Source organism: Sturnus vulgaris, chromosome Z (genome assembly GCF_052056855.1).
Source record: "Sturnus vulgaris isolate bStuVul1 chromosome Z, bStuVul1.hap1, whole genome shotgun sequence".
NCBI classification, from domain to species: Eukaryota; Metazoa; Chordata; class Aves; order Passeriformes; family Sturnidae; genus Sturnus; species Sturnus vulgaris.
In genome coordinates this window covers 71,582,742-71,609,310 of record NC_142283.1, presented here as the reverse complement: position 1 = coordinate 71,609,310, position 26,569 = coordinate 71,582,742, and positions in this window count along the sequence as shown.

Genomic DNA, 26,569 nt, shown 5'->3' with positions numbered 1-26,569 from the left:
CAGCACCTCACAAAATCAGGCCTTGTATGATTAAATTGCTGTACAAACCCATGGTAATAGATCCTTAAATAATAAAGTGAAAGGGCAGATAGGAAAGTTGGGTGGGAAGAAAACTATCCCAATGCATTAGAAAGGTTATTTTTTGAGTTCCCAGTATTTAACAGTTGGGTTCACAGTACGGCGACTGAACCCAGCAGCAGTGTTGTTCTGGCCAGTGATTCAGTGGGAATGTCAACCTGAGCAACAACACTGTGGTATGTACAACTCAGGTCAGACACGTCTCTGATTTCTGACCACTTTTTCTCTTGGGTGGTGTTTATTTTCTTCCCAGAAAATATGGTAATGTTTGGATTTATTCAATCTTGTGGTAGTCTTGTACTGAGTATTCTAATGCCTCTTGTTGAAAACCTGACCCACACCCTACCCCTTCATGTAAATAACTCACTTAGACCTAAGCCCTAAACCTCTGCTTAGGGCTGAGTGAGCTGGACTGAGGGAACACTGTATGTTCTGACATCGAGTGGAGCACAGAACAAACCTTCTTTGATTTGGAAGCAGTGCTTGCCGTGGTGCATAGCATTGTCTCTGTTTGGAGGGTGCACACATAACTTTTCTCCTGTTTCATCCTTTCTGGGGTTCCATGAGCAGGAGCAGATGTGCCAGTGAGTAGAGTTTCCTTACAGTGTGGAATGGAATCTTCTCTCCTGTTCTGCATGTCTTACATGTCAGCAGTGGTACCATTCACCTGTTTGCAGTGTGTTTCTAATGTGTGGGCTCATGAGATGGCACAAAGTGTGTGTGGCTCTTCATTTCTTCCCTGTAGATTGCTGCTCACCTCTCTGTTTGATAGGTCTGGGGGTTAAAACTGTTAGCATAGTCCTTACCCATGGACAGCCATGGGCAAACTCCATCTGGGAGTTCAGTGAAAAAATTAAAAAACGAGGGATTGAAACAATCTACAGGAAATTTATTTGTCTCCTGTAAGAGACACAAGAGAGGATAGATGATAGGTATTGTAGTTTGGGTTCTTAAAGTAAAGGATAATTATTTTTTTTCCCACATAAATGTAGGAACAGCCTTCCTCACAGGTAAGACTTTTTTATGGTAGATTAAATAAAAAATGCATTACAACCATTTTGCAAGTAAACTTTCACCCCTGTTATAAACTATAACTCTTATCAGGCCATAAGTATTGCAGTTTACAGACACAGAATTGAAGGCAGTGATACTATTTGTATTTCTGTGGTGATGCCTGGATTCTCCAAACATAATGTAAGGCCTCTTGGACTGGACACAATAAATGTACACAATAGAAAGATGATTTCTCTCTCTAAATAATTACTCCTCACCAACTTTATAGCAACACCATTCCATTAGAAGGCAAACACATTTCTATGCTTGTTCTGTCTATATCTGCATGTTAAATGGTGGTGACTTGTTGCAAAACCATGATTAATACAATTCAGCTAACACACAGTTATCACATTCATGCTATTCAGATAGTTTAGGAATCATTATTATTAATTCTCAGTTTATTGTGAGTCATATATTTCTTGTGGATTTTACCCTAAAACTGAAATTAGTCCTCCAATTCTTTATGAAAAGGTGATACATGCAGATCTTTGTAGTTCATAGTGATCCTTTTGAAAGCATGCTTAAACTGTTAGAAATAATAGAGCAATCTGAATGATTTAATCAGAAAGAATGAGGTAAATAAAAATGCCTATTGTTATATTAGATGCTGAAAAGCAATTTAGCCTAAAGATTTTGGGTAAGTAGCGTGAGAATCAGTAGTATTGACATGAAATGTGCAGCACATGAAAATGTATGCTTATGCAAACTCTGGTCAGATTTTTAGCAAGATCTGATACATGAATCTCTTTCACTGCTGGCAATAAATAAGAAATAGGAAAGCTAGACATGAAACAGGTATCACCATTTGGTTTTTGTACTCAGAACAAGATTATAGACCCTGGTGTAACCTGTCATCAGCCTCGTGACTTCAGATGACAACTTATAAAGACTGGCAGTGGCCTTGTTGGTTGGCTTTAATGTTGACTATAGGTGAATCAGCTTCTGAATGTTACCTGTTCCATAAGAAAACCAGTTTCATCATGACCAATCTGAGCCATTCATTCAATGACTGTGTCATCTTTTCAATATCCTCAAATACATATAAAGGTACACCTTGAATATGTTAGTCCACAAGCTTGGAAGCAGGTGTTGGAGGAAAAAACCCCTAAACATAAAAACCATGCATAAAGAAATTTTGTGTACTCTATTAGATTTCTTAAAAATTTAAACCATGTCAGTGTGACACCAATGTTCTCTCTGAAGGGCTTTTCTTTTAAGATCACAACAATTTTCTAATTCAGTTTGATAAAATAATGTAAGCTGAAATGGTGTGTTTGTAGTCACACAGCCTTTTAAATAAAGTGAAAACCTCGATTAACAGTCAGGTTTATACTTGCAACCTGAATTTGGACATGCTATTTGGAAGCACTGGGATTTGCCTCCAGTATAAACATGTGAAAAGCCTGATTCCTGACATTTACTGTTTCATGCTTCTAAACATTTAAAACACATGGTCAGATGGCAAATTGAGGGGCGTGGGAGGGAAACAAAGAACTTTTTTGCTATGTTTTTTCTTTTATTTTCTGTTAAAATGACTTTGTTCAGTGAGGGAATGGTGTTTGGTTTCATTGCAAAGGAGAGGTAAGTCACATTTGCCGGGTGAATTTGCAAAGACAGCAGGAGTTCTTGGATTTTACAATCTCAACCCATCTTGCAGCTTCCAATAATCTTTAGTTTTCATTCCTTCTCAAAAGCTTCCTTCTGTCATGCTGGGCCAGCCCCTGCTCTCCCTGTGGTGAAGCAGCCTTCTGCCACACTGCCTGCATTCAGGGGGAAACCTGCATCCCCTGCAGAGTTCAGCACAGCATCTTCCTCTGAAAGAATCACACCAGGCTCATTTTATCACCATCTGCAGGTGCTGATTTACCTCCCCCCGAGTCAGATGCCAGGGATGAAGTGCCCAGAAGTGCCAACACTTCTGTGATGACAGCAAGCCCAGAGCTGGTGGCATAACCCTGAGCTATCTAAATTGATGTGAGGAAAGTCCCTCATGACCAATGAAACAGGGCCTCCATCCTCCTTTTGAAATTAGATATGGATCTGCTTCAGCAATTTGACCCAAAAATGAAAAATCAGCTTCAAGTTTAAGATATGGAAAAACAGTGTTAAAGACTGTTGTTGCCAAACTTCAGCAGTGTTTTTTTCGGAAGAAAACATCTCCTAGTTGTATTGATGTCTCTTTAAAAAAGAAAATAAGTGATGACACAGATAGAAGGGGAAGAGTCTGGAATTATTAAAATGGCCTTGGCTGCCTTCTGTCTACCTGTGAAAATTAGATTTTGCCAAGTACAGTGCTGCTGAGCCTAGTATGATTTGGATGCCTGAATCAGTGTATTTAAAGCTGGCTTGAGTATTTCTACACTGTGCTGGATTCTGGAGTACACCCTGAACATGCAGCTGGGCAAAGTGGAAAGTCACACTATGGTGTATGGCTCAAATCTGTTATTTTTGCAGGCTGATTTTATGTGTGCAATGTTAAAACCCCTTAGTGGCACCAGCCCGAACCCCTGAGGCTAAAGCTTGATTAGCTAACATGCAGGTTTTCTTTACAGAGAAATGTATTTTCCATTTTCCTATCTGTGGGCTTAGAAGTTGTTTTAAAGTTAACTTGCACAGATGCATCTTTTAATATGTTTTCTTTTCCAGCATGACAGTTCAGTGGAGGTGGAGAGTTATAAGGCATGACAAATGCCTACTATTTGCAAATTCCAGAAGGAGCAAAAGGCACTTCTTGACTTTAAGAGACTTGGCAAGTACCTGGGGGAAAATATCAGGAATGTGATCACAAGTATATATGTTCACCATTTCCAGAAAAAAAATTATTTTGGGGTTTTTTTTCCTAATTTTTTTCTCAAATGAAAGGTGCATTTTAATCTCAGAGAAAGAAAGATCACAGTATAGTTTGCAGAAGGGGAGTTCTGGATAGGGCAAGCGAAACAGAGCAAAGTCCATGAAGTTTATCAGCTAACACAACTGTTTAAAAGCAATTTCCTGAAAGATTTTATTTAAACAATTTATGCCATTTGACTAATCCAGCATTACATTTTTTCTGTTCCATCTAAAGTCTGTTAAAACAGAAGAGAGAAGGATCCACAGGACAGAATTACTGCACAAGTTTTTGAAAAACAGCATAATAGAGAAGTAATTTTCCAAAATGTTTAAAAATAGAGATTTTTTTAGCTCTGGTGTGGTGTTCATTGTAAGAGTCTCTGCTTCTCTATCTCTATTCATGCAATAAATTTATTTCTCGAGAAGAAATAATTAGGAGCATATACAGAAGCTATTTTTTTCCCAAGCAACAGTTTTATCTTGAAATTGCAAATCTTTTTGAGAAAACTGATGACTTTGAAGCAGTGAAAAAGATAATTTTCTCAGAAATAATAGGAATCTAAATAAATATCTGTAAAAATTATTTTAGAAGATTTGGCAGAAAAGTATTCCTGTCATTCAGAGGAGGATAGGAATAACTCCACACCTTTTGTATCCCGTGTTCATTGAGACCAGAAGCAAGTGAAAAGAATACATCCCATGAGCTTCAGCTTTCTGGGTTGGTGTCCCGTGTTGTGAAAGGCTTGCTTAGTTTTAGGGGCAACTCTCTAGGAACTCTTTATGATGTCCCATCTCAGACTTTTTGAAGTGCTCCTGCTTATGTAAAAGAATGGAGGGTTTTTTTAGCACATGAACACAATTTATTTTCAAATCTTATTTTCAAAATGCAGCTGAATGCTGAAGTTTTTTAGATCCCAGGTTATTAATCCCTGCAAAGGAATTATTTCGTGTGAGCTCTAATGAACACTTCTTCAAATGTGCTGGAAATGGTTATTTAGTCATTTGGGTCTTGGAGGCTGAGGAACTTGGATAAAAGCTAGAAGGAGGGCTAGCCATAACATTCATCACCTTACATTAAATTGCCATACTTCTTTTAATTGTTCAAATACTGATAAAAAGGAGAAGGGTGGAGGATTCTTCTGAAAAAGAGCAATAGAAACTTAGAATAAATACAATGGTAGCAATTTGTTGTCATGTTAAGGTGGTTATCTGTTTCTTCTCCATTTCACTAAAAATTAATTTAAGGGGAATGCCTCTGGACTATATAGCTAAGCTTTAAGAGCTTTCCATCTGACTTACCCCATGCAAAAAATAATTCTACCTATTTGTTCTGTCTGGTTGTTTTATGAGTGCTCTGCTCCCTGAACTTTCTTTTTTTTTCATAGTTTCTGAGAGTTGTTTAGAGACTGATTTGCTGTGTTTCTGACTCACACAAAATTGAAGAAACAGCAAACTAGTTTTAACAGAGGCTGTAAGAATTTTGTTAATGTGAAGAAGAAGGACTATTCTGTTGATTGCGAAACCCATTGGAGGAGTTCTCTGTTCTGTTTTAGTTGGCCTGAGAAAATAACAAGTTATGCACAACCAATCATCTAAAGATTGTGATTAATCTCTATTTACCTGATTGTAAAATATATTTGTTTTTCTTTACATCTTGTGTCTTGTAAAAAACATCTTTCCTTTGCAATAACTCTCCTCACTGTTATTACTAGCACAGGACATTGCTCTGTTTCCCAGCAATAGATGCTGTTGGACCAAGGCCTAGATCTACAAAAGGCCTTAGATGCTGGTGTGGGATTTGGGTGACTAAACCCAACAGTTAGATTCTCAAAATCCTTACTGAGTTGTTGCCTAATCCTGAAGGTGCCTAAATCTGTAGGAGCCAAAGATATTAATACTAAAAGTACCAATAACTACATCTCAGTTTACTTGGAATTGCACCAGAAGGTGTTTATCTCTTTCCTGGTCATGTAACTGTTCTCAGAGCATTTCATCTCCACAAAATGCAACAGCTTCTTACTGCCAAAATGGTAAAGTGCTCTTTATGCAGTAATTCAGAGGTTATATTCTGGGGAAGAGAGTGATAGAGGACTAGGTTCAATTCATCTTCTTCTTGATATGTTTCAACTTCATGTCCCCTTCTCCCAAGACTATGGCTTACTAAATTTAGATCTGAATGCTTAGTTTTTACTTTCTCCATGGATTCACAAAGATACTTTCTTAGCATTTGATAAATGGCCGTTGTCTGATTGTAAAACCAAAAAGGTTGGATGGAGGAAAAAAGCAGGAAATAGAATTGGATTAGAAACTCTTTCATTATTTCAAAGTAGATTCTGAATGGAGGTATTACTGTATTGCACAATATTGTTCTGCTTATCAGTAAAAATGTGAATTGCTGTGAATGTGAAATGCAGTCAAGTTGAAAAAACTTATTTAAACTGGGCTGTCTCAAAAACTAGAACTGGGTAAGAGGAAAATTGAACTTCCTTCTTACTCTCTTACCATTATGGGCATTTCCAGTCACATAGTTCACAGAGATATTACCAGTAAAATACATCAGTAAAGTTGTGAAGTCAGACATTGGGATTACAAAAGCCAATGAAACCTGAGGTTGGTACCCTGGAGAGAATTACTTGTGTGGCATTCTCTACATATGTGATCAGGTACCATTTTTTTTTCATTTGTCATTTTCTCCCCGCTCTTCTGGACTCTGCCTTTTCTAGTGTGCAGAGGTCATTTTAAGCACCAACTAATGTATTAATTACCTTGGTTTATCCTCCTTTTGTGTCTTCTATAACAGTATTCCTTGAAGGTGTAATTGCTATTGTCCTCACATTTCTTCTTCCAATCAGGCACAGAGGCAGTCTCATCAGGAGCATCTGCAAGAGATTTTAAAAAGGAAGTCTGGTTGACTTCCTCCTGATCAGATTGCCAACACGAAACACCCACAGCAGTGTCATCCATTTGAGCCTGGCCCTTAATTCTCACCCATAAGCTCTCAATGCATTTGTCTTTCTCTGCATAGAGCTTGAGCCATTGTAGTTGCTCTGTCACATAAAGAGCAACTCCACCCTCTCACCCCTCTGATCTTTCTAAAAAATACACAGCCATCCATGACAGCATTCTGGTCATGAGAGTGATCCTGCTGTCTCTAATTCCAATAAGATCATTGCTCCATGACCATTCAGAAATTGCTAGTTCTCCTTTTATATTCTCTGTGCTGTGTTTGTATACAGGCACCCCAGAGAGACAATAAAGCACCCAGTCTCCCTAGAGACAGGTAAGAGGAATCACCATAACCATCAGCACGGATTCACCATGGGAAAATCATGCTTGTGGTCAATCTGAGAGCTTTCCATATTGGCATGGCAGAGTGGTTGATGGGTTGATGAGCAGGGAGCAGTTGATGTCGTCTATCTGGACTTGACACTGTCTCCCATAACACCCTCATAGGTAAGCTCAGGGAATGTGGGCTCTGTGAATGGACCCTGAGGTGCATCAAGAGGTGGCTGAATGGCAGAGCACAGAGGGCTGTCATCAGTGGAGAAGAATCCAGTTAGAGGCCTATAGTCCGTGGTGCTCCCCAGGGATTAATACTGAGTCCAGCCTCAGGTTATTAAACCTGATTATCAGCAACCTGGATGAAGGGATAGAATGCACCCTCAGAAAGTTTGCTGGTAATGTGGAACTGTGGGGAGTGGCTGATCCACCTGAAGGTTGTGCTGCCATTCAATGGGACCTTGATAGGGGGGAGAGTTGGGCAGGGAGAAACTTTATGGGGTTCAAAAAGGGCAACTGTAGGGTTCTGTACCTGGGGAGGAATTACCCCAAGCACAGACTGGGGTCTGACCTGCTGGAGAGCAGCTCCACTGAGAAGGACCTGTGAGTTTTGGTGGGTGACAGGTTGTCCCTGACAGCCAGGAGGGCCAGTGGGCTCCTGGGGTGCACTGGGAAGAGTTTGGCCAGCAAGGTCAAGGGAGGTTCCATTTAAACATGAGGAAGAACTTTGCATTGAGGGTGGCAGAGCACTGAACAGCTGCCCAGGGACATGGAGGTCTCCCTCTCTGGAGGCGGTCAAACCCCACCAGAATGCATTCCTGTGTCACCTGCTCCAGGTGACTCTGCTTTGGCCAGCAGTGTTGGACTGGATGATCTCCAGAAATCCCTTCCAACCCTAATGATTCTGTTATTCTTGGGCTAGCACGCTTAGCATATTTATTTTCAGATTGCTTCAGGATAGGATGATGCATGTACTGATGGGACGTCTCAGAGCTATCCTATACAGAAACACATTCACAGCCACTTTCAGAACATAGCCCCCCTCATTCACTGTTCATCCATAGCTGTTGCATAAATGCCACCAGGTTTAAACCTCAAAGAGCAGTGATGTGTATTGATAAAACACCAGGCTCCTCTGTCCCACTCTCTCATGTGCTGAGCGAAGTCCCTGGCAAAGCCCTTACAAAGACATAGGACGTCAGGAAGGTGAAAGGCAAGGTCTAATCATGCTTTTGGAGATATTGATGCTAATGATAAGCCCATGAATGTACTGAGACTGTCAGCTGTTCAGAACCATTCTTGTCTTACAGCATAATGGAATTCTGGTATTAGCAGCTACTTACATTATTCATGTAATGAAATTGGTAAGATTGTAGTGGTATGAAAACAGTATCAGATTAGGATTTTGGGTAAGAAACATTAGAATTCCACCAGAATACAAAATTTAAGACTCTACTGAAGGTCTGTTGGAAAATTTATTTCATTAAGCATTTCCAGAGTGAAAAATTTGCAAAAAAGGACACTTGAAAATGCTAGCTCTCATATCTACCTTAATGGTGGGCATTGATTAGGAAATGCTGTTACTCTGACAAAGAGAACTGAAATACTCTGTGGCTGTTTTAGCCTAAACCCACTCACCTTTCTAGGGTTCATTCAAGCAATTTGGTATAAACAAAGGTCGGGAAAACTGAATATTGGTAGGCACCAGACTTCCTCTAAATTGGATGTGAATAACTAGAGAACCTGGTTTCTGTTACCAAAACAGCTTGTGTGCTTTGGGGAAAAAAACACTTGCTTGCCAGTCCTATTGAGGTAACCAGTAAATAAAATTGTGTTTGCTTTGGTGTTAGGATTGTTTTGAACGCTTTATTTTGATTATCCAAGTTTTTTATTAGATGCTCTGAACCCTTGGCCTGAGATATTTGCAGTGCAAATAAAACTCACTGTGAAGCAAGTTCATACATAAGTTGCAGTGTTTAAACTGCAAAACACCACTGGTGGTAGGAATGCCATGAGTTTATTCTTCTACTGTTGTTTGGCTTTTATACCTCATGCTGTCTTGACCTGTGATTTGGAGAAGCAGTCCTCATAGCCTGGAAGGTTATTTTATTTAGTGTCTTGTTTCTAGCAGGTACTCCCCATCAAGGGGAAAGAATACAATTAACCTTAATGTCTTTAGAGATCTGTTACCTCCTACTTAATTGTCAGTGTCTGTTTACCCCAGATGTAGACAAATTTCAGATTTTAGCTTCTAACCTGTGCCTATTTTTATATTGAGACTAAATATTAAAATGGATATGTGACTTATATTAATTGTAATAATTTACAACTAAAAATAATTTAACTGGGTTTATTTTTAACTCTTTTAATTATGAGTTAAGGTATCTTTTTAGTGCTCTTTTCTCCCCTCTTATCTCTGCTGTCAGCCATCTCGTGGCCCTGTCCCTCCAGAAAATACTTCCAAAGTACAACCAAAGTGCTTGTACCAGTTTAGAAAGTATTAGGGAAAATCTAACTGGTTGAAAACCTCCATTTACTGTAATTAGGTTTTGTTTCCACTTCTATTAAATAAAACCAAAGTCTTGGTGTGGCAAATGAAGTACTGAAGTTGTTGGTGTGTAGGTGTGGTGTAGCAGACTGCTCTGTCCTTACCCTGTGAGATAACGTCAGAGGACATTGGTTCCTCCTGCCTTATGAGAACTTCAGCCAAACTACTGAAAAACCGGGGAAAAGAAACTGTGGTGTCTTTGATGTCTTTTATATGCCTTTAGGGCGTTGTAGTCATGGATTCTTTTCCTTTTAAAACTATCAGCTAGCTATATTAAATCAGATCTCTCCTGCTTTCCATAAAAGGCTCTTTGGAAGTCCCCTAGGTGTTTTATGAGCTTTCTCAGTCCTCCGCTGAACTGCAAATGGATCAGATATTTCTTCCAGGTGTCTCTCAGTGTTTGAGCTAAGTAGGTGTTAATAAAAATAACTCAAAGCATTAAACAGTCCAAATAATAAACCACTTCCCCTCTCTGTTACTTAGGTTTTACTTATACATTACTGAGGTGATAATCCCACCTGTTCTCCAGCCATCCATAGTCTTCCAGGAAAAATTCAGTAGATTTCCTCATGTAAATAACAGACAAAAATCCCTCTTCCTTTTTTTTTTCTCCCTCTTAAATAGCATTTCTTTTTATGAAGTTTCTACTTTCTAGATTGTCTACTGTCTAGATTGTAAAGCTGATCTTGAGTGGTGATTCCAGAGGTAGCTATACCAATAACCATAATTTTTTGTTATAACATAGGCGACTCAAACTTCCATTTCTTTGTCATCAGTGAACTGCCAGTGGGTGACTTTTGACACAGCCCTGGGCCTAATGATGGCTAGTACCACTTGTCACAGAGTGTTTAGCCGTCCTTGGTGCATTGTGAATTCTGTTCTGCAAGCCCTGCCTCACTCCCTGTGAGAGCAAAAGGCATTTTGTGCTAAGTTTCCAGGAAACTGGAGGCAGGGAAGTTTTCATAAAAAACTCTTTTCCCTGCAGTTTGCTTTATCTAGAATAACACCAAAGCTAAGATTTCCTTATTTGAAACATTTTGCAGAATATCTTCATCCTGTCATCTACTATGGATTCATAACCATGGGAATTTAATCTACTGTCAATCACCATAACCCATCTTTGTCCTTTGAACCACTGTTGCCAGCACAGAATATTTCTTCATTGTTCAGGTTTCCCCAGTGAATCCCTGTAATGCTCCATGATATTACAGTTTGTAGAATTTACTATAAAACAGTAAAATGCACACAAAGGCAAAGCATCACATTCACTTATTATTGAAAAGCATCTTTTAATACAGAAATAATATAACTAAATTATGCAGCATTGTCATTATTTAAAGTTAAATAAGTCCTCCTGTTTTGTCCTCCCTCTTATGATTACAAAATCGCCCAAAATGTCAGTTTATATCATATAGCTGACTACACTATAAAGGACTGTTTTATTTGGTTGGTATGAATCTATTATTCTGAGAAGTTAAGTTTGTGTGTATATCCATATCTCACAGGATCACTTCAACTACTGACTCTACTTTAGGGACCACACTTGGAAATTTTTCTCAGTTAGCAGACCACATATCTCTGTTCAGCAGTGACTGGGTAAACGATCTTCCCTCACTCTTCAGAGTTAATGATTTTCCATCATGTATTTTCACTGAGTATGATATTCATGGCAACCAAAGCACACAACCTCACTCATGTGAGTAGCATTTCCTTCACTTTGTTAAATCAGCACAGGCAAAAGCAGTGATAAGGCTCCTCGTTTTGTGCAGTTTGGGGGAAGATGTGGAAGAGGTTACATTTTATGACTTTGTCAGTGCAAGTCTTTTGTCCTACACTTCTTGGAGGTGTCATAGTGTGTTGTCTGCTAGGGTAAGAATGTGACCTGGTGTGATCAATGGCAAGGTGCCAAACCCCCTGAACTTCCTTTGTACTGCCCAATATTACAAAAAATTACTACTAGTTTCTTCATACCTCCGATTAAGGTGATTTCATAAAACAGTGACTAAGGATGTCTATTTCTCTAGGTTGAACTGTCCATTGTTTTAGCAGAGTAACCCTGCTGGTGAGAGCAGCAGAAAATAAGGCATCAGGGGATTCATGACATCTTTTTCAGTCTTACCTATCCTAGGCTTGGCTTCCATGTCAGTAATTTGTATAGAAATTTTCCAAGTGCTTTGAAATCCTTCACATTAGCATGAGAATTGAGGTTTGAAGGAATGGTGTTGATGAGGCATGTTGCTGTTCCTGCATTTCCTGCATGCTTTGATTGGATCTCTAGGGGAAGTGTCTGGAGAGGAAGATTTTCTTTTCCCTCCTCCTCAAAGCTGAGAACCGGTAGTGGATTTACTGGTAGCTAAGTTAATTTTTCTTATGTGCAAAAGCATCAGGTTGCAAATGTTCCCATTGGGAACTCTTCCTTCTTCTGGACTGATGCCCGCTTTTGAATCTTGTTTCTGCAAATTAATTGTACTTGGCTTGTCAACCCCAACATAAGTGCCCTCAATTTTGTAAAATAAAGCCTACATTTTGTGCTTCAGGGAACTAACAGATTCCACAGAGGTCAGAGCTTTTTCTTTTACCTACTGCTACAAAAAAACTATAATTATCTTAGCAACACAAGGAAGGTTTTCAGGGAAAGGGGATAAGATTATTTTTTTGTCTCGATTTTCATAGCTAAAGTCTATTTACTATAGTTCACAGATCTGTTGTATTGCAGAATGCTGTGAAAAAAATAATCTCATGTAGGACTATCTTTTGAGATTCTTGTGAGCATAAGTGTTTGAGTGTCCTTTCCAGTTAACTTCCCAGTAGCCATGAAGATCTGGTTCCTCATTGCTCCACTGGACTGGTCATTCACATTTTGTCATGCAGAAGCCATGCTAGTTTACTTTATTTAGTCTCCTCCAACACTGAGATTTTCTCAGACATAGACTAAGATTCTGAGATACTGTAATGTATCCAGTTACTCACCAAAGCTGTGTGCAGGAAAGTTGAAGCTGGTTTTAGACATAAGTAGAAGGAAGTAATAAAATGTGTGCAGGTAAAAAAACCCACAAACCCTGTCATCTTGTCCATTTCTTCCCAAATGAAGTGTAGTCTATAAATTAGTTTATTCTAATTTACTTTTCCCACAGACTTTATTACTAAAACAGAGAAAAAATCCAAGTGGTGCTATGTGAAAGAATGGAGTTACTGCTCTACAGCTCTTTGCAGACAGCACAACTCACAAAGGAATTTCAGAAGCAAAACAAGTCTGCACAATATGGGCATGACAAGATGCAGAGATTTGGTCTCATTTTCTCTGTAAGGGCAACTAACTGTGAATTCCTGACCCTTGAAAAAAGGATAGGCGTCCTTCCTGGAACAAATGCTCTGACTTCATCACAAGTTGAGGTATCAATTAGTAAGTGAAGTTTGTCTTGCACTACAGAAATGCCTGAGTATCTAATAATAGTATTTTTTCTAAAGTTTAAAATATGCAATTAGAACACTGGTCTAAGTGATCAAGAGGCATGCTTTTGAAAGCTGTATCAAGAGAAGGAGCACCAAAGCTGAACTATTTTTCAGGGTTTCATTTTTACCTTGATTCCTCTATTGAAATTCAAGTCACAGAGAGATGCAATCTCTCCATTACACAGCTACAGCAGGAGGTGCAGTACCTGTGTCTCCCAGTCATGAGTGAACTAGTAATTGCCAAAATAGGATTTCTAGGAAGAACTTTGTTCTACAAGCATTGTACTATCTGTTACTGGCAGCACAGTGTTTCTGAAAATAAATCACAGAGAGTCAGGTACAATTTCCTGCTCAGATCAGTATTTTCACAATAGAGTTGGATGTGAAGCATACATGTTGAAAACAAGACATAAGATTATAACTGATCTTTTGGCTTGGCATTTTATTGGAGAGACTAGTGTGTAACAGAGATCCAGTTTGGTTGAAGAGTTTTGCATGAACTTAGGGAATTGTGGTGTCTACCTTGGCATGTAAATGGTCTTTAGAGAAACTTTGTCATATGGCTGGCCTTCTCTGAAGAGTCTCCTAATCTCTTCCTGTATTTTTATTTGCCTTTGTATGAAGGTAGGGAGTCCTGTATGTAATTTCTGGTATATCATTAACATGTATGAAGAAGTGAGACTGCTCATTTTATATTAATAAAAAAGAATATCTTCTGATGCTTCAAGTAACAGAAAGATACAATGGATTAAAATATGCAAAGAAATCTTTTCCAAGTTCCAACTTGTAACATCAAATCAATAATCTATCTGAAAATATTAAATCTATTCCAAGGTTTTAAATGGGTGAATCATGGTCATGTTTTGTAGGAAGACACTTCAGGAAGAAATCATTAAGTGTGGTTTCCTAGATATGATAAAGAAAGGCAGAGAAAGCAGATTAAATTCTGTCTGGAAACTAACTGAGTTTTGTTTTCTGATTAATCTGAAAGCCTTCTCCAAAAGCTCTTTTAAAGACGAATGTTCAGATTTAGTCATTCACTACTGGTTCTTCCCAGCTATTTCTTTTGATATGTCATGATATAAATACTCCAAAGGTTGTCTTTAAGTTTAAATATCTTTTCTCCACCACTGATGTCTCTCTGAGTGTTTGAAAAGAGTAATACTCTCTCCTTTCAGACTTAGCAAAACAAAACTCCTTCTATTTCCCACATGTCCTCCTGCTAGCAATTCACCAAAGCTCTTCTGGATCAGACATGGGAGATGAGAATGCACACAGTATTTCAGGTGAATTTTCTATTGTGTCTTGACATGAAACATATCTAGCTGTTCTTCAAAGGCTCTCATATGAAATTGTCTGGGATGCTCTCCTGTATTGTTATGTGGTGCTTTCGTTTTTCTCCAGTTGTTGCTACTCTCTGGGTAAAACGTGGTGACACCAAAAGTCAAGATGGAGGTTAAACTTACCCCACAGATCATTTTTACAAGGGGATTTGGACGCTAAATTGGCTAGGATTACAGCAATTTCCACTTTTATCACACTCAGAACAAATTAAATTAGTTTAGCTCCATGGGGGCATGGCACAGGACAGAACAGAGCTACCACTTGTGAAGAACAAGAAAAAGAGAAAATAAGACTAACAGTCAGCTATCTGTAAAACTGGATACATGAGATACTTGAAGCTGCCTCCTGTAATAATGCACATGAAGCTCAAAGCTTCTCTTCTTCCTCTAGTTATACATACAAATTAAGTGTATACCAAGATGGGCATTTTTTCAGTCTTTACAGCATAGGTAGATTTTGCAGTATTTCTCTCAGGGGCATTCCAGGCAACGTGGAAAAAAGCACAGAGAGAGGTCAGTGGGTAAATTGCTGCCAAATTAGAAAGTGGCACTTATGTAAGCTTATTATGAAACCCCCCCACCCACTGGGATTCCTGCAGTATTTTTTTAAACTTCAGAATCTGAAACATTTTGTGCGCATTTAAGTAAAATATGATCCAGTGATAAAATACAATAGTGAATTGCTGTGTTTTTCAGCCTTCTTTTCATGTTTTCTTTACCTTTACACATAACTGGCTACTGATATTTAGAACCACACATTACCACCCACCTTCTAGGCTGGTATTTACTAAAATTTAAGAAAAGGATTATTGAATGAGTGACCAAATTATTTTCTTTACTGGGTTTTTCCCAATTCCTGCAAAGCATTCCAATTAATTTTTAGGCACAGAGTCCATGTTCTGATATGGATGGGACTATCTCTTTTTACTGGGGATGGTATGAATGCATATTACTGGATGAAAGGAACATTTTTCATGGTCATTCAGAATGCCACTGAATATCAGAAATCTAATCTTTCAGGCATCTGAATAAAGTTCAATACCTTTGTATATATCAAGCTTCAGTGAAAAAAATAGTTATTTTGTCTCAGTTTAAACTGGCTTAGTTTTGAAATACTAGTGGACTCAGTTCTGAATTGCACCATCCCACTGACATCAAGAATCTCAGTAAATTCAATAAGAAATTAGACATTATGCATTTTTGTCTCTATTTATGCTGGAATGTCTTGATTGTTGCCAGCTCTCACTGCTGGATTGTGGACTTGGTATTTCACTTCTTTCAATAGCCAGCTGCAAAAGAAAATGGGTAATAATCTGCTCAGAGATGTATCAGTCGTTCCAAAGAGTTTTAAGGGTTGTTTTTTTTTGTCATTTTATTCACTACATGTACTAGATCAGCTCCCTGGTTGTAAAGCAGGCTGGGGATGAAACTGGTCCTAAAGCAAGCAGCCTCCCTTTCTCTCTGCTCTGACGGACCCACAACTGGAATGCTGTCACATGAGGATGAAAATCCTAATTGCCAACCTAATTGCCAACAATTAGGTGAGGTTCATGGTCCATTTCTCTTTCCATCCATCTTTGACTAACGGCCAAATTCAGTACCAGAGGTAACAAGCATTTTTGTTGAGCCACCTCCCAAACACCACCTCTGCTGTAACTAAAAATGAAGAACCCCTGTGCTAGAATGAGTGTGTGTTGGATGCACATTATTGTGAGGATATGGCTGTTCAGCACTCTTCCATAGATGGTGTTTTCAGTTTGGGCTGAGCTGTACCAATCCTGGGAATGCTGGTTTTGAAATATTACATCGAAACCTCTGTGTAGGAGCAAGATATATCTTCCTTGTAAAGTTTTCTCTGTAAATTGCCCAGAGCCCTGTGGGCAGCCACCAGAGCAGGGCAGGGAGGGGATTCTGCCCCTCTGCTCTGCTCTGCTGAGACCCACCTGGAGCACTGCATCCAGAGCTGGGGTCCCTGCACAGGAGGGACAGGGACCTGCTGGAGTGAGCCCAGAGCAGGGACACAAAGATGGTCAGGGGCTAGAGCACATATCCTATGGGGAAAGGCTGAGAGTTGGAATTGTTCAGCTGGGAGAAGAGAAGGCTCCAGGGAGAATTTATTGCAGCCTTTCAGTGCTTAAAGGGCATTTATGAGAAAGATAGGGACAGACATTTTAACAGAGCCAGTACCAATAGGACAAAGGATAATGATATTAAACTAAAAAGGGGTAGATTGAGACTAGCAACAGGGAGGAATTTTTTATTACAAGGTAATGAAACAGTGGCACAAGTTGCCCAGAGAAGTTGTGGATGTCACATCCGTGGAAGTATTCAAGGCCAGGTTACAGGGGCTCTGAGCAAACTGATTGAATTGAAGATGTCCCAGCTGATTGCAGAGGGATTGGACTAGATGACCTTTAAAGGTCCCATTCCAACCCAAACCATTCTAAGGTTCTATGGAAACCTTGAAGACTTCATGGACTTTTGACTGCACGTCAGGGTTTACAGAAAGCAGCATGACTTACTAGATAGAGTCAGCAGAGTCAGCTGTTTCCTGCAATAAATACTGGAGTTTTTTTGAGGAACTGTGCTTCTGGCTCCTGTGAAAAATTTTACCTGCTCATGTCTGTGTTGGATGGATCACCACAAGGGGTCTTCCAGAACTGACTCTGTAAGTGCTTTTAGTAAATTTTGTTTGATACGAGCTCTGAGGAACTGTGATGATTTTGAGAGGTCCCTTCCAATCTCAACAATTCTGTGCTGAGTGAAATAATTTTTTGGCAGGTAGTATCTACATCAAGAGGAGTCAGTCATTGCACTCTGTCTTCTCAGTTTCTACAGTTCCCCTTGACAATTTTATCTGTTAACATAAGTCTTTCCATTTGAGAGCAAATTTGTTCTTTGCATTTGAGAACGAATAGGCCACCTAGAAGTCTAAGTAAAAGAGCTGTTGGGTGCAGTGTTTTAGAAACCAAGTCTGAACAGTTTCTAGTCTTACAAGTGATGGAAAACTCATGACAGGAATAAAATCATAATTTTTCTTTTCCTCTATGATCTGCCTCAGAGTGTTTGGAAAAAGAAGAGCAGGAACATTATCTGTAAAAGCTAAATAAATTAATAAGGAAATCTTTGTTTCAAGGCATTCCCATTTAAGCATACTTTAGGCAGATCTTTCAGGAAGATGGGTGGCACCCATACTTAGTTTTCTTTGTTTGTTTTCTCCCCAGCTGAACAATCCTAACACATTTGCTGATATATATGCCCCTAGGATCTCCATCTGCAGCATGACTGTTGTAATAATATTGGCTTTAGAAAAAGAAGATATTTACATCTCCCTTCTTGGGTGATTCTTGGGTGGGTGATTTGATTTTGTTTTCCTGGGGAGGTTTTGGTCTATTTGTTTTAATTTAGGGGGTGCTCCTTTTTTAAAGTTTTTTAAAAATTGTTGTTGGTGGTGGTTTTTTTAGTTTTTTTTTATTGTAGTGGTATGTATAGAGAAGGCATGGGAAGATACAGGCTTCGGTATTTTGGATTTGTGACAAACACAAATGCACTGTGATAGGCTATGCCTGAGAGCAAGTTCTGTCAGCTGTAAGGGATTGTCAACTGGAAATTAAAACTGCAATAACGGTGTCATAGTAAATCCTTGATTTCCTTGGGGATTCTGGTCTCCTAATGCATCAGTGCTCAACCCATCAGTTCAGTGAGTAGGTTGTTAAAAGTCTGGTAATATTATTTCTACTTGACTCTTGCTGTTTCTCTCATAATAACAGAGAAAGTTTGAGTCATTGGCTGAGGTAGCTTTTATACATGACTTGTCACAGGAATTTTGTATTCTACTGCTGAAAAGAAAATGCAAACTTATGACAAATACAACCAACAAATTTTCTCACAACTTTTCTTCTTAATGAATCCTCTCCTATCCAGAACTGCAATAAAAATACCACTTGAGCTGTTAGAGAACTCATTTGCAGTTCATTTAAAATGTCTTTCAGCGTATTTCCAGCATGTTCTCTGCTTTTTGAAGCTGGGGATAACAAAAATAGGGACATATTTTGTTTTCCACACACAGAGCCTTGCTGAAGGCTCTGAATGTTTACCTAAGTGACAGAGCATAACTCCTGGTTCCGTTAGGAAAATGTTTGCCACAGTGATAAGATAGCCCAGTTTTGTCAACAATGGTAAGTATGAAAATAATCTTAACACATCTACCTTATTTTTGCCTTCTGACTTCCACAGGATTAGTGAATTAGTGTGCTGGGGTTAGGTACCAGGACTGAGCTTGGTAAAGTATGGTAGGTCTTATAGAAGTAGAGTTGATCAAAATACATGTTATCTGCCTCACATCTCCATAGGTTTTGAATAGTCTGAATGAACTTCAGCTGCACGTGCTGTACAATTCATACTGCTTTCCTTGCCTGTGCTGTGATAGGGGAACAGCAGTGATCTCTCACAATCTCTCCACACTTCTGCTCCTTCCTGGGTCCTTTATTTTGCAATGTAGATGTAATCCAGACCCCAGCTAACACACATGCAAATATGCAAGAATTTGTGGTATTAAAAAACTTCTGTTAAACAAAACAAATTGCTTCTTGGTTCATTTAAAAATAATCATGGTGCTTGATTTACATCTACTTTGGAACATTCTCCAAATAGCTGTTCCAAATCTATAATTTCAGCTACTGCATCTGGCACAGTCAGATTTAATTGGGTTAAAAATGTAATCCAAGAAGTATAAATTCTAAATCTTTGCACATTCCTGGGATTCCAAAAACATGCATAATTTTATAACTTCGCCTTTGCAGGATCAAGCCCTTAGTACCTTCCTTGCCTACTGACTGTGGAGAGTTGAATGCCCTTACCATAATAGCTACAGAGAACTGATGGAATGCAGAGGAACCCTAGACAACCATTACAAGTGAATTCATTCATTTGCTTCACCTCTGGAGGTAATAATTTTTTAATTTTGGTTAGACTTCTTTATCTTCCAACTACCATTTCAAAATCACAGAATTACATGGAATGGCCACCTCTTAGTTCTATCATTAAATCTATATAGAAAAGGGAGATGCAGTTACAAGTATTCTAAAACAGATATAATAGTGCAAAACCAGGATGTAAGTTGCCTCTGACCTGACTGTACACATGAGGCATAAAGCTTAAAGAGTTGATTGTGCCCTACAAAGGTCCATGGACACTTTATTCCACAGTGCCCATTCAAGTCTGCCAAATTTCAACGTACTCAATACTAATGTGACTGAAGAAGGATATGCAAAGTTCAAGAATTTCTGTCAAATACCAAAACTAGTAGTTTTGCTGCATTTTAAATTCTCCCTCTAAATCAAAATTTAAACATCGTGCATGCCCTACTTTATTTATAGACATTTATTCATGTTGTATATGTACAATGAACACACTGGGAAGTTGATGAAATGTACCAAAGAGAACTGAAGTGATGGCTTCTGGTGCACTATTGATGCTGGCAAATAAATACAGATACTGGAAAATAAAGCAGTTCCCCTGAAAATGGTGTGGTGAAATACTGGAAGAGGCTTCCTAGAGAGAAGGTCAATATTCCCAGTCTGTCAGTGTTCAGAGGCATTTGGACAATGCCTTGAATTGCAAACATTAATTTTTATCAGCCTGGTCAGGCAGTTGGACTGCAGATGGTTTCTGTAGGTCCCTTCCAACTGAAAGAGTCTCTGAGTTTTTTGCAAAAATTTTCAACTATATATATAAATATAACTTTTGTGTACACCTTTCACACTTCTGTCTGACCCTTTCTTATCTGCTTATATGACTTTTTGCAATTATATTTGTTCCTGCTAGGTGAAATCATGCCCAACTCCTCAACTTTTGCTGTCTGCAGTGTCATTGGTGCCCTCACCTTTATACAGATCATTTGTAGAGCTGCTCCTGTGTCCAGATCTTACCTGAAGTACATCATCAAGCTGGTAAGGAAATAAACACCCCAAAACTGACACAGCAAGAGCTGTCGTAGAACAAAAGAACAGCTGCTTTTCTCGGATGAGCAGTGGTTTGTCTTACCTTAATATGGTGTCTTTACAGCACTGTGTCTCTCCTTGAAAAATCATTATCTTAATAATAATTCTTAATAAGGCCGACATGGAAGGCATTCAGTTCATTATTATTTCCTTAATAGTCCAAGGGAAGTGCTTTTCCCTGTCACTGTTGGAAGAATCTGAATTAAAGTGAATGCGATAAAAAATTTTCTTCTCATCAGTCCTTCCTTACACATTATTATGAAATAGCAGAGATTCTTGCTTAACTCAGTAAGATTTAGAATATATTTTTTATGAAATTCAGATGGATCTGATTTTGATGTAGTTTTAATAGAAGCATATTAGAAGAGGAGCCAGATTTGAGAGTTAAATCAACTGAGAAGTGATGGGAAAACTAAATTTTCTTAATAAAATCAAATTATTTAAATCTTAGTATTTTGAAAGCTAACTGAAATATGATGTTAAACATTGAAATTGGCCTATGGTAATGCAGCAGCTTCTGCCACTGAATCTTCATCCTTCATCTTTTAGGCCTTTCCATTTATTTTTCAGCTAAGACAGCTGAGTGGCCCTCAGTGTCTGTCCCTAAAGTGGCTGGATTACAGCTTTGAAACATCTCAAAAGGCCTTGCTTTTCACTATCTGAAAAGACAAAAAAAAAGAGGTTTTGTATATGAATTCAATATTTTGTATGAAAATGTAGGCACTTTCTCTCTTTTAACCACAATATAAATCAGCATAGAAAACAATGTAGGTTTTGGCGTCTGTGTCATGTTAGTTTTGAACGAAGAATACATACCAGGTTTGGGAATTACAAAAGCTGCTTGTGTGGTATGCTACACTTTTTCCAGTGTACCTACAAGCACTTGATCTTTTCATGTCTTAAATTCTCTTTTGTCCTCCTTGGCATGGCCTGCTGGGATTTCCCACTAAGAACAAGGAGTCTTCCCTGGAGATTTGTCTGCAAGGAGTGCACCACAAAATCAGGAAAGTGCAGGGCTACAGGGAACAACGAGGCATCGTTTTATCTGAAGGAGGGTAGACTTAGATTAGATGTTAGGAAGAAGTTCTTTACTCTGAGGATAGCACAGGTTGCCCAGAAATCCGTGGATGCCCCATCCCTGGCACTGTCCAAGGCCAGGCTGGTCTAGTGGAAGATGTCCTGCCCATGGCAGGGGTTTGGAACATGGGGAACTCTAAGGTCCCTTCTCACCCAAACAATTTTGTGATGTAATATCATAATTCTATGATACTATGAATCTGTTTACAGTCTCCTATATATTGGAGTGCTACAATCATGTCCTTCTTGGTCTTCCTTCTTCTAATAAAGTTAAGTCCTCAAGCTTCTTTGTAACTTTTTAAAAATATTCTTTATTCTATTCTCCCAGGTAATCCATATCTTTTGGAAGTGTTGTTGTTTTATGGGTTTTTTCCTAAATTGGATGCAGAATACCATCTCAGGCCTCTCAATCCCCTTAAAGCAGGTGTCTTTCAGCTCTGTTATTTTGAATGTACTGCTTCTTAATTTAGTTTATCTCATGTTCTCTTGGATGTGTTTTGACTTATTCTAATCTAATACTGAGTAAGTTCTAAAATTTTGTCTTGTCTCAATGGTGAGTTAAATTTAAGAGCTTCTCTTGCATAGAAATAGTTCTTAAAGATCAAATTATTCACACAAATTTTATAGTCTAATTATATCGTTTCTAATACAGTTAGGAATGATATAGAAAAGCAAGTGAAAAATTTCTCTTTTCATTTTTTAGCACTTTTCACATAGATTTTAGTATTTACTTCAATAGGACTTTTTCTCCTTTGGATTAAATTCAGTTATCTTTGGAAGCCTGCCATGACATTTTTAACAGTCTTTACAGGTGTCAAATCGAGTTCATAGTTGATAAGAACTTGAATAATTTGTTAAGGATTTTTGACAGGAGCCTCTTAGAATACACAAAGAATTTATGTAATCCTGAATCTTACCTCCATCAATATCCATGTGCAATATCTTGAGGAGAATCTACAAGAAAATCATGAATATAAATATGGTAAAACGTGCCCAAAGGGCAAGTTTCAGTTTGTGTTTCTTGGCGGTTGCTTATTCACTGAGGAACGAGGACCCAAAATTTAATCATATTTTGTGCAAGAGAAGGTATTTGTACAATTTACATAATGCTTAACCTTTCTATGAGTCAAATAGTGGCTTTCTCCTTCAGTTTCTTCTGTAACAGGTTAGTAATACTTAAGGGATTATTATTGAAAAAAGAGCTTATTTTTATGTATTCCTCACCTTCAACAGGTCTAAACGACTTGCCTTTCAATTCTGTCAGATGTGCCCTTGATCCTGTATTACAGGAGTGAATAAACAAAACAATCAACTGTCTTAACCTGTTCAGATGACTTCCAATGTGCACAGAAATCATATCCAGATATGACCTGTTACCATTTTGTTACCCCTTTCTTTTTTTGTGGTTTCTGGTTACATCTGGAGGTATATCAAGTTACTTGAGAGTGACTTTTGTCACTGTTATTACAGACATGGTACTGTGTGGTTGCTGTGTGAAGTGAGGGGCAGGATGTCTTCCTAGTCCAACCTGGTGGCAACCCCTGATACTCTCAGCTACTTAAATCCTTGTGAGCATATTTGTGATGAATTCTCAGTCTGAAGAGTAAAAATGAAACATCCCACAATCCCCAGTAATACAGCTCACAATTGTTGCACCATCCTTCAACTTCTACTGAAAACTAACCCAAACAACCATGTAACAAGGTTATTGCAGTCTGAAAATTTTGATTCAGAATTTTTACATTTAAAGTTTTGTTTTGGTCCTATTTTTCCTATTTTGTCTGCACCTTGTGATATTACCTCTCTCCTTCACAGGATGTAAAGCTAAAACCCAGATGCTTAGAGTCCAAAGATACCAAAAAGTCGGTTTGGCTCAGGGTGGCAGTGACCACATAAAAGCTGTAAGTTTCTCCTTGTTTCTTGTGGCTTTATAGAGGGTTGAACAACAGAAACAGTAGAGTGAGTCGGCATAGTGCATCTGAACGTACTGTAGTTCCTTAAAAAAAAAAAGGATGATAAAGAGAGGAAGACTGAGTATAAAGAAGTGTTCAGCTAAGCATATTTTATAATCTTTTAAGTATAAACAGGGGCAAACAGAACTCCAAAAGCGTTTACACAGTCAATAAAACAGGCAATTATCATTGCCAGTTTTATGGGTATAGTTTAAGGAAAAGCTTCAGTCTCAATAGCTAGCTGAGATGAAACTTTATTGATAGGTGATGCTATTTGGCAAGTGTTTTAAATTTAGTTTATATCGCTGCTCTTCAAACATGTTAATTCCTAGCCAGTAAATCTGTGAATCAAACACTGGTAATGAGGCTAGTAGATGCATGAGAATCTGTGGTCTGAGCAGGATTACAAAGTCAGACCAATGTCATCTAAGTCCTCTGCACTTTCTTCAGCAGTAGCCCAAAGCAGATGTGTATATGTAGGGTAATGTGCCAGTCTGTCACAACATGTGGCTTCCTGAAGGTGTGTGGTATATACATATATACCTTCATGTAACTTCATGGATTCCTCTGCCTTCAACTTCTTCAGTCTCCCATTGGGCTCATGTAAACTTAGAGCATCCAACATTCTGTGGTAGAAATTCTGTAACCTGTTATGTTCTTCTTTTTGGCTGGTCTATTTGCTCTTGAATAATTTCTAAGAGTAAGGTGATTTATATTTTAATATAGCAGGTGCAGTTTTTCACCTCCTTCAGAGGCTTTTTAAAATTACCAGTGACACTTTTCCCCAAGTTACAATATACTCATAATGGACAGTTTAAATTATGGAAAAATGTTTCTGTGAGACTCTGCTAACTTTAGACAGCATAAGGCTTGTAGTCTAACTGGTTTACCAAGCTTCCCCTACTATCAGAACAAAAGAAGCTTCTGGAGGGTGATTCATTAAGTTTATTTTAAGCATCCATTTTTGACTGTATAGAACTGCTTTTTGGAGGTCTTTGCTTCTCCCTTGAGGAGGAGTGTGGATGGCCAGCTTAGACAATCTGCTCCACTTTTATAACTAAAAACAGGTACCTTGAATCCCAGTCTAAGAACTCATAAATAATGCCTACTTTAAACTTCTGGAATTTGAAAAGACATTGTAAACTGAAAGCAAAGGGCTAATAAACTGATGGAGTAACAATGCACAAGCATATTAGCATCCTCTTCCAAGGTGCCCTCAAGGAAGCATGAGCCTAGAATATAGAAGAAGCCTTGTTGGATGGATCCTGATGGATTCAGGTCTGACTCAAATACAAATAATTGTTTGGATCAGATATGCTGCTGAGAGGAGAAACATTACAGTAGCCACTGAACTGGTCAGATGACAGATAAAACTTTTTATTCCTACCATGCAGAATGAGTCTGTTATCCATAGCATGGAGGTCTGAGAAGCATTGTTTGCTGTAGCTTTCCCTGTGTAGGCTGTATGACTTGTGCAAATCCCAAACAATCACTTGGTTCGATGATTTCTACTGATGCAGAGTTAGGGAGGATGCTCCCAGGGTTTAGCAATGCACACCTGTGTACTTCTCATCTCATAGAAATTATTTATTTGCTAGTGAATGGGCCAGATCATCATATTAATGCACTTAATTATGTTGTACTGGCACAAAACTGTTGGCGCGAGTTTTCCAGAGGGACTGAATAGGGATTACACTCTTCCATCAGCAGTGGCACACATGTGCTCGCTTTTCACACACAGAGCTGTCATGCAGCTACATTGCCCTGGATTTCCTATTTGGGCTGGTTGTTTACACACATTCTGAGAGGTTCCCATGCTGTTGTTCATGTGTACAAAAACTTTGGCTCTCCTGTCAGGTTATATAGGTATTTGGCTGCTTACAGAAAAAGCCTGGGATCCTGGAGAAGCACTGCTGTTCTGCACTCACTAACAACAGCAGCTAGGAAGATGATGGCACCTTGTGACAAATTCTTGACAGTAACTGAGTGTGACTAAGTGTGTAGTCCTGTTACTGATCCTTGCTCACCAGTCATTAATACCTTTTCAGGGAAAAGCTTTCTTGATGTGTTTCCAGCCTACATCCCCTGAATCAGTCAAATTCATCTCCTCTTTCTTGCTAACTTTGATAATGTCATATATTTTTCTACTTGGTCTTTTAATCTGAATACAGCTGGCACATATATCCTTGAAATAAACAGAAGCTCAGTCAGTCGGGACTAAGTGGCTTCACTTCTGCTAACTTAGATGAGCTTGGTTGAGTGAAAGGGTTGGTTTAATATTTCTTTAGAACTCAGTATAAAATATGTGTCTGTCCATATGAGGGCAGAGAACACCCAGTTTGAAATTCTCAGGCAAAATTTTTTTTAAAACACCATGCTTTTCAACAACCCAGACATGATCAATGTTTCAAAGTGATGAATCATAGTGCAAAATGTGAGCCATAAAAGACCTCATTTCCTTAAGAGTAGCAGAAAATCAATCAGAAAAAAACATTTCTAAAAATTAGTATTTTGAAAGAACTGGCTATTACTCGCACCTGAAGGTTTTAGCCTAAATGTTGTGACATGTTTTCTTGTCTGTGTCTGTGCATCTGTTTTATCCTCATCCAACAACTGTTTTGATGCTATTAGGAATCTAAAAGAAATGAAGCTACTCAGTCACTAAACCACACATCCTCTCTACAGAAACACGAAACCTATAACTTAAAGTCTGAAAATTTATCTAGCCGTGTTAATATCTAAATCAGTGTTGGACATCTCTTCCTTTTCCCAACCAGATCTTCCTCAAACTCACAGAAAATTTTCTATTCACTTAGGTAGGCACTGGATCAAGCCATTTCATGATTCCTGTTGTATCATAGTGCTGTTGGCCAGGTTGAGCACTATTGATATTGGGTCTGAATCAATTCCCTAATTTCTAGTGGTTTAAAACCAGGTGGTAACTTTTTTGTA